Below are 6,513 nucleotides of genomic sequence, written 5' to 3'. Positions count from 1 at the left end.
AGAAGATGGGTGTTTCTTTTAAAATGTAAAAACTGTCTAGCAAGCCAAGAAACTGCTGTCTTAGATTATTTCTAACTAACATGAAGCCCTCCAGTATCTGTTCTAGTTATAGAACAACGCCTTAAATAGCTGCTATCTCATTAAAACAGAGAACCAGAAATAAAAACAGCCAAAAGAAATCCAAAACAAACCAAACCAAACTTCAAGGTCTTTGTCATAAAGAACAAAGTTATTTAAGATGCTTTCTTTACCGTTATCAGTGAAGAAAGGGAAAGAGGGTTTGAGCATACTCTATCCATGAGTGATGCACATCACTAATGAGAGTCCTGTGATGTTACTGCTTCTCATTACTCGTGGATATTATGCTTTTCTGCTTGTTTTTTTCTTTTTCCAATTCATTTGTACTTTGACCTTAACAAAGTCTGTTCAATGTTGTTGTGCTTTGCTCGTTCACGTTGTAAATAAATGGTTGTGGGTGCTCTTTGTAGGTGCAGGGACAAAGATGAAAGGTCCTTGTAACTCCCACTGTTAATCATTTGCCACAGTTCAACTCGTTTCAGGGCAACACATGTTTTCCCTGGGTGTCAACAGCTGTTTTCAATCACAAGCAGCCTTTACAGCCAAGAGAAAGTTTACAAAAAACACACAAACAAACACCACAACACCCCCCCCCAACAGACAAACACCACAAACCAGCAACAACCACCACCACCCAAAGCGCAATATGAGTTTTGAGCCAAACTGTCGAGGCCAAACTTAACAGTGACACTTCCTTGTTTTTGGGCTTGCCTTGACTGCAGATTTATTCTTTAGCATTCCTTTTCTCCAGCATGTCAATCGAGGGCTGGGACGGGTGGTTTTGAGTACATCCCAAAAAGGGAAGTTTAAAGCAGTTTAACTAAAACCCTATTTCACCAGTTTTTCATTGTTGGTTGCACATAAAGTGGTTTTGTGGGGCATGATGGTTCCTTCAGTCACAGCTGAGATCTTTCCCCACTCATTTCATTAACAGAAAACTGAAGCAATATTTATGGTTCTCAAAGATTTTGCTTCTTGGAAAGAAGTAAGTGGAAGTATATGAAACAAATTTATTTTACTAATATTTGCAAGATGTTGAGTTGCTGAGAAGTTTAATTTGTTTTAAGTTGGAGCAGAGTGTGGAACACAGCAGTACAGTGCAGAACACAGCAGTACAGTGCAGATTCTGGTTCCCAAAAGCAAAAGCAGAAGATACTCTTCAGGAATTTCTTTCAACAGACAGCAGTTTGCTCCTACCTTGGCAGGGTTGCAGCGATAATATGTGGTAAAGCATTAGTAAGAAAACTGGCAATCGAGTTTTACCTTCCATGTGAGATGGTTAATGAGTTAAAACTATGCTTTCACTCCAAAAATTCCCTTCATTGAGTTGGTATAAAGCACAAGCACATCTTTGCACTACAATTATACTTCAAATGACTGACAAGGTAGTTAAAAGCCCTTTTTCCCTTTGTCTAAAATAATAACGTTAGTAACGTGCTGAACTGATCTAACCTTAGCTCCTGCTGTTGGTGGTTTCTTACAGGTTAAACTCTCCATTCCTTCTGCCCTTTCAGCCTGCAGCAGCTGTTGATGGCGTGAAAACTTTGCTGAACTGCTGGTTGTAAGGGACTGGGTGTCACAGTTTGTTGCACAAAACCCTTTGCCTCAAGCATCCTGTGCTTCTGTCCAACTTGAAGCTTTAGAGAACAAACTGGTCAAGATCATCTTCTGTTAAATGAAGCATCTATAAAATCCACGTGGAGAGACATCCATTCAGGACAGATGTCTTCCCCTCAGACGGAGGCAGAGGCGTTTTCGCAGCAGGATCTGCCGTGAAACGCCCCGTGACTCGGTGGTTTGTATTTTACCAATTTGCCCTTTGGTTGTGAAGCAATGTCTGGTTTCCTTGCAGTCAGCTGAGCCCCTTGGACAGCTTTGCATGGAGGCACGAGTCAGCACAAGGATGCTTTCCCTGCATTTTATACACGCATGTGAAGACACTAACTAAATGACCACATTTTCTTTCTTGGTCAGCACAGAAGCTGTCTTATCAATTGGAAAGCCCTAGATAAATGCAGAGGAAGCCACGTGGATTAAAATTAAATCCAAGATTTAGCTCAGCAGATGTTCCTTTCAGAGCATCCGCAGGCTATTACGGGATCAGGGTACCACAGGGCAGATCTCTTGCTCCACGAATCTGTGTGTCAGTGGAAACATCTGCAGCTGAAGTGTTTCCTGAGGGTTCGTTTTGGGAAGGGGAAGGGTCCAGCTCCCCTGAGCTGGAATGTGTGACCACCCTGCAGGCTTTTTCCTGCTGGAAGGGAAATCCCAACCAGGCTTTTATGGCAAACTGACTTTCGCACTGGACAAGACACGACCATCCTATTCAGACTGGTGATCTGCAGTTAGTGCATCTACTTGTGTGTCCAGGAGAATAAATGCACTCGAGCCAGAAGTTTCACTATAAATGCAGATATAGCCATTGTGTTCACCTCGTCCTCACCACATCCCTTTTTTTTTTAATTTTTAATTACAGTTTTATGCTGCTATTACAGACTTGAGCAAATGAACATTTATATAAGATATAGGAAGTGAATAATGCTATCTTTCACAATTTTTAAGCCTCTTAGTGAGGAATATTAGTCCTGTATTTAGAAACCTGCAAATGGAGCGAAGGCGATTGACTTTTTTTTTTGTATGTATATATAATAGAGCTCAGCAATTTGCCTTCTCTTTTAGCAAGCAGTAAATTCAGCCAGAGAAATTCAGCTGCAGACAGACCTAATGTTTGGCAAATGCAACTTAAAAGTTTATAGTTTTGCTCAAAAAAGTGCTAGGGGGGGACTGAAAATACCAGGTATTTATTTTTGAAAAGTTTACACATTTAAACTTTTTTTTTTTTGTGAAATAATGTTCTCATTGGTTTTTTTCTAATTTGAAATACAACTGTTAAAAAAAGCTGAGTGGACTTTGGAAACACCGTCTGTGTGAATATAAGCACATTCAAACAATTGCTTTACTCATGCCTATTGTGTTGCTTTGTTTATGATAGTTTGTAAAAAGTACACAGAAGGGGCATGAATGCATTTGAAAGAAATTATCTGTTCTTAATCAAACATGCAGTGTTACTGTAGCTCTAGTAAAAGGCGATATTTAATGATCAATGAGATCATTAAACCAGCAATAATGAGATTTGCTTTTGAAGCAGAGCAGCTTAGAGAAGTAATCTACTACCAAGAAGCCCGAGATTCCGGGGGTTTGATTTTAGCTGATAATTCTTTTTCCTCTGCTCCTGGCAGCGGGGAGCTTTTGTGCATAGAAGAGTGAAAAGCATCAGCTGAAAAATTCACCTTCAAATTGCTACATGGAGAGTAAAAGCAGTAAAAAGCAGACTGTTAGAGACAGTTCTTCATGTTCAGAAGTGGTCTCTTGGCTTGATTCCTAAGTAGGAAAGTGCCCGGGTGCAGGTGGTTGTATATGAAAGACCCTGAGCCAAAGCCTGGTGAAGCTGGCTTAAGTGAGCTCTTGTCTCAGGTGCTGGTTTTGCACTTGAGAATATGAGCCAGGTTGTAACGGATCCATTTATTCAAAAGACACAGAGGCACAGATTGGAGATCCTTGGTTTGTCAGCTGACCCACTCCTGTTTGTGGTCTCTATACTGATGCTTTGTTTTCGGTTACATCCTGCAGAAATTCCTTCATGGAATTGAAAAAACCACAGGGCCAGGTCAGGGCCAGTCAGCTGCTTTTCTTATTTCAATTAATGTCTTGTTATCCCTCTGTAGAAGGGAAGTAAGAGTTAGGAAATAAACATCTGCGTACGAGTTGTGGAAGATAAAGAGGGCTTTGTTCTTCATATCCTGCATGTGGTTGAAGTACTGATGAAAATTTGAGTTGCTGTCTATGTGTGGGTAGTTAAATCACGGGGTTCCATCCCCTTGTAGGCCCTCACAATTGTATCACATTGCATGAATGACTACGTCAAGGAATCAGAGAATAATCTGTGATTCACAGAAGTAGGCCAATGCAATTAGTGAAATGCTAAGCCTTGTAATGTAATGTAACATATGCCGTCTGCCCGATTCCATCCACACCAGTTTCAGCAGGTGAACATTACACGAATGTGTTATTTAACAAACAAAGATCAAAAGCTTTTAAAGATAAGCCATCTTGCAAACATTAAGCTGAACAATTACTGGATGGTGCTGAGCGAACGCAGCACCCAGGCAGGGGACACACTCCCTATTTACACATGTGCAATGAAAGACCAAAGAATAAATCCTTCTTTTCAACCTTTGGAAATGTGAGAGTTCCCCCCCAAAAATAATTTCTTCATGTCATCCTTTGTGATTCAATGCAATGAATCATTCGACGCCACAATCACTTTCAAGGAAACTAAAGTGGATTAAGAAGAACAGGATTTTAAAACTTTGTGGTTTTGTTTTTTTGTTGGTTACGGTGTTTTTCTTTTCTAGGTTATTGCCCTAGAAGAAGCTTTCTGTTCCTGGAACTATGTGGGGGCCCTCTGGCAAGCTGAGTGAGACAGAAGGATCAATGACTAAGCCTTAGTTTTGCTACCATGCAATAGAGTTGTAGGTGCCTTGTGAAGCACCTGAGTGAAATACTTCATCCTGCCTGAAAAACAGAATTCTTCTTCTAAAGGAACAAGGGACTCACCATGGATCCCACAGGGACTTCCCAGCAGCAACTGCTCCCATCACAATAGAAACCAGTACTGGTAAATCCAACATAAAACCACTGGTGGAATACTTGCATTTGTTTCCAGATGTTTCCAGATGACAGGACTTACCCATTTCCATAGCTAGCACACATGTAAATCTCACTCTGTCCCCAGTGTGTTGGTGTGCAGAAGAAGAAATATATATTTTATATATATATATATATATATATATATATATATATATAAAATGAAACCCTGAAAATACTAGGTGGGGAATGAACTTGTTTAGCTAAAACACTGGATGTCTTCGGTTAGTGGTTTATCTTGAGGAAGAACTAACACTGAAGGACTCAAGCAGTTCTTGGGATCGATTGCAGAGACAGGAGGAAGAAATAGTGAATCTCTGTGCACCAGCAAAAAAAAATTGAACTCAGAAACTATGGAAGCTTTGAGTGTGGAAGTCAACAAAAATTACCAGAAGCGAAGAGAAAATTGTCTTGGATTTATGACCAAGGAAATTGTCCATTTATTCTTTTGTGCTTAAGGAGAAAGGGATTCTGCTCACAGAAAGCAAAGAAGCACAAAACCAGGTATATAGACCTGAAGGCCATTTGTAAATCTAACCATAAGTATTTTATCGCTTTATGGCTATCTTGTGCTTGTCTGCAGTTGCTGAGGTCCAGAGTTAAAACAATTAAGGCAGTGTCTTTTGGTTAGTGGCTTAAAGAACAGCAGGAGGGAGTTAGTATTTGTTTGACATTAAATAGGGGCAAATTGCAAAACTAATTAAAAATTAACAAATATCAGGCATGATTAGAATGAGAATCAGTTGGAAAAAGCTCCGCAGGGAGAGCAACAGGGTTAAAGAGCATCAAGCTGAGGTCCTGGCTTATAAACTCTTCCTACAACTGACTAGTGGAAAACCAGCACATGATGGGGATAACTCACATTCTCTAAGCTGAGGTGGCACCAAGAAAAGTGATGTAGCTGCAGGAGGTCACTTTTGGGTGAAACAATCTCATATAAAACCAATCCATTTAGTGTTTTCTGTCAGTGCAAAATTATTCATCAATTTCAGTGATTTGAGGTTTAATTCATATGAAGACTGGAGCTTGCCCTGTTAAGATTCCTGCTTTTTTGTCATCTTTTCTCCTCAGCATAACAGAAAATAACAGTAAATGCCTCCAAATTTCCAGAGACGAGCCTTTTAAGGTCATTATCGGTACTTTCATTGCCTTGCCAAAGTCTGAATATGTTCCACCTTGCTGTTGCTTCCCTTACAGAAGTCTGACATTAACAAGACTCCTGTTTGGGGTGAGTCATTCCTGAGAGGTTTCTGCTTTTGAATACTTGGTCCTTCATTGCGATGTTGTGAAAATGTTTATTTCTGCTTTCCCTCATCCTTCCAATTTTCTTTTCAGGAGAAGCAGATAGCATAACAGTCTCTGAGAATTATTAAGACTTTCAAATGGCCAACATCTTTCCATTATTTGTTCCTCTCCTTTGTTTTATAAACTGCAGACTTTCAAGAAGTGAAAATCAGAAGGGAGCCTTCCACTTTTGACAGATGCTGCCATCTAACTATTTATAACACCTTTTTTGTTGTCAATTTCAAAATGCAGAAACTCTTAGTGGCAAACTGCAGTGGTACTTGCTCTTCGTGTTTGCTGCATGTACTGGGAATGTTACTATAGCACTACTTAGAGGGTTAGAATAGTACAATTGGCACTTCACCAGAAACGTTTCTGGATTTGGGTGCAACTGGTGTTTAAGAGCTTTTTGGTAACAAGAATAAATGAAAAAGCTTAAAGTGC

Source organism: Columba livia, chromosome 4 (assembly GCF_036013475.1).
Source record: "Columba livia isolate bColLiv1 breed racing homer chromosome 4, bColLiv1.pat.W.v2, whole genome shotgun sequence".
Lineage (NCBI taxonomy): Eukaryota > Metazoa > Chordata > Aves > Columbiformes > Columbidae > Columba > Columba livia.
The sequence above is the reverse complement of the archived record's forward strand: the minus strand, read 5'-3'. Positions refer to the sequence as shown.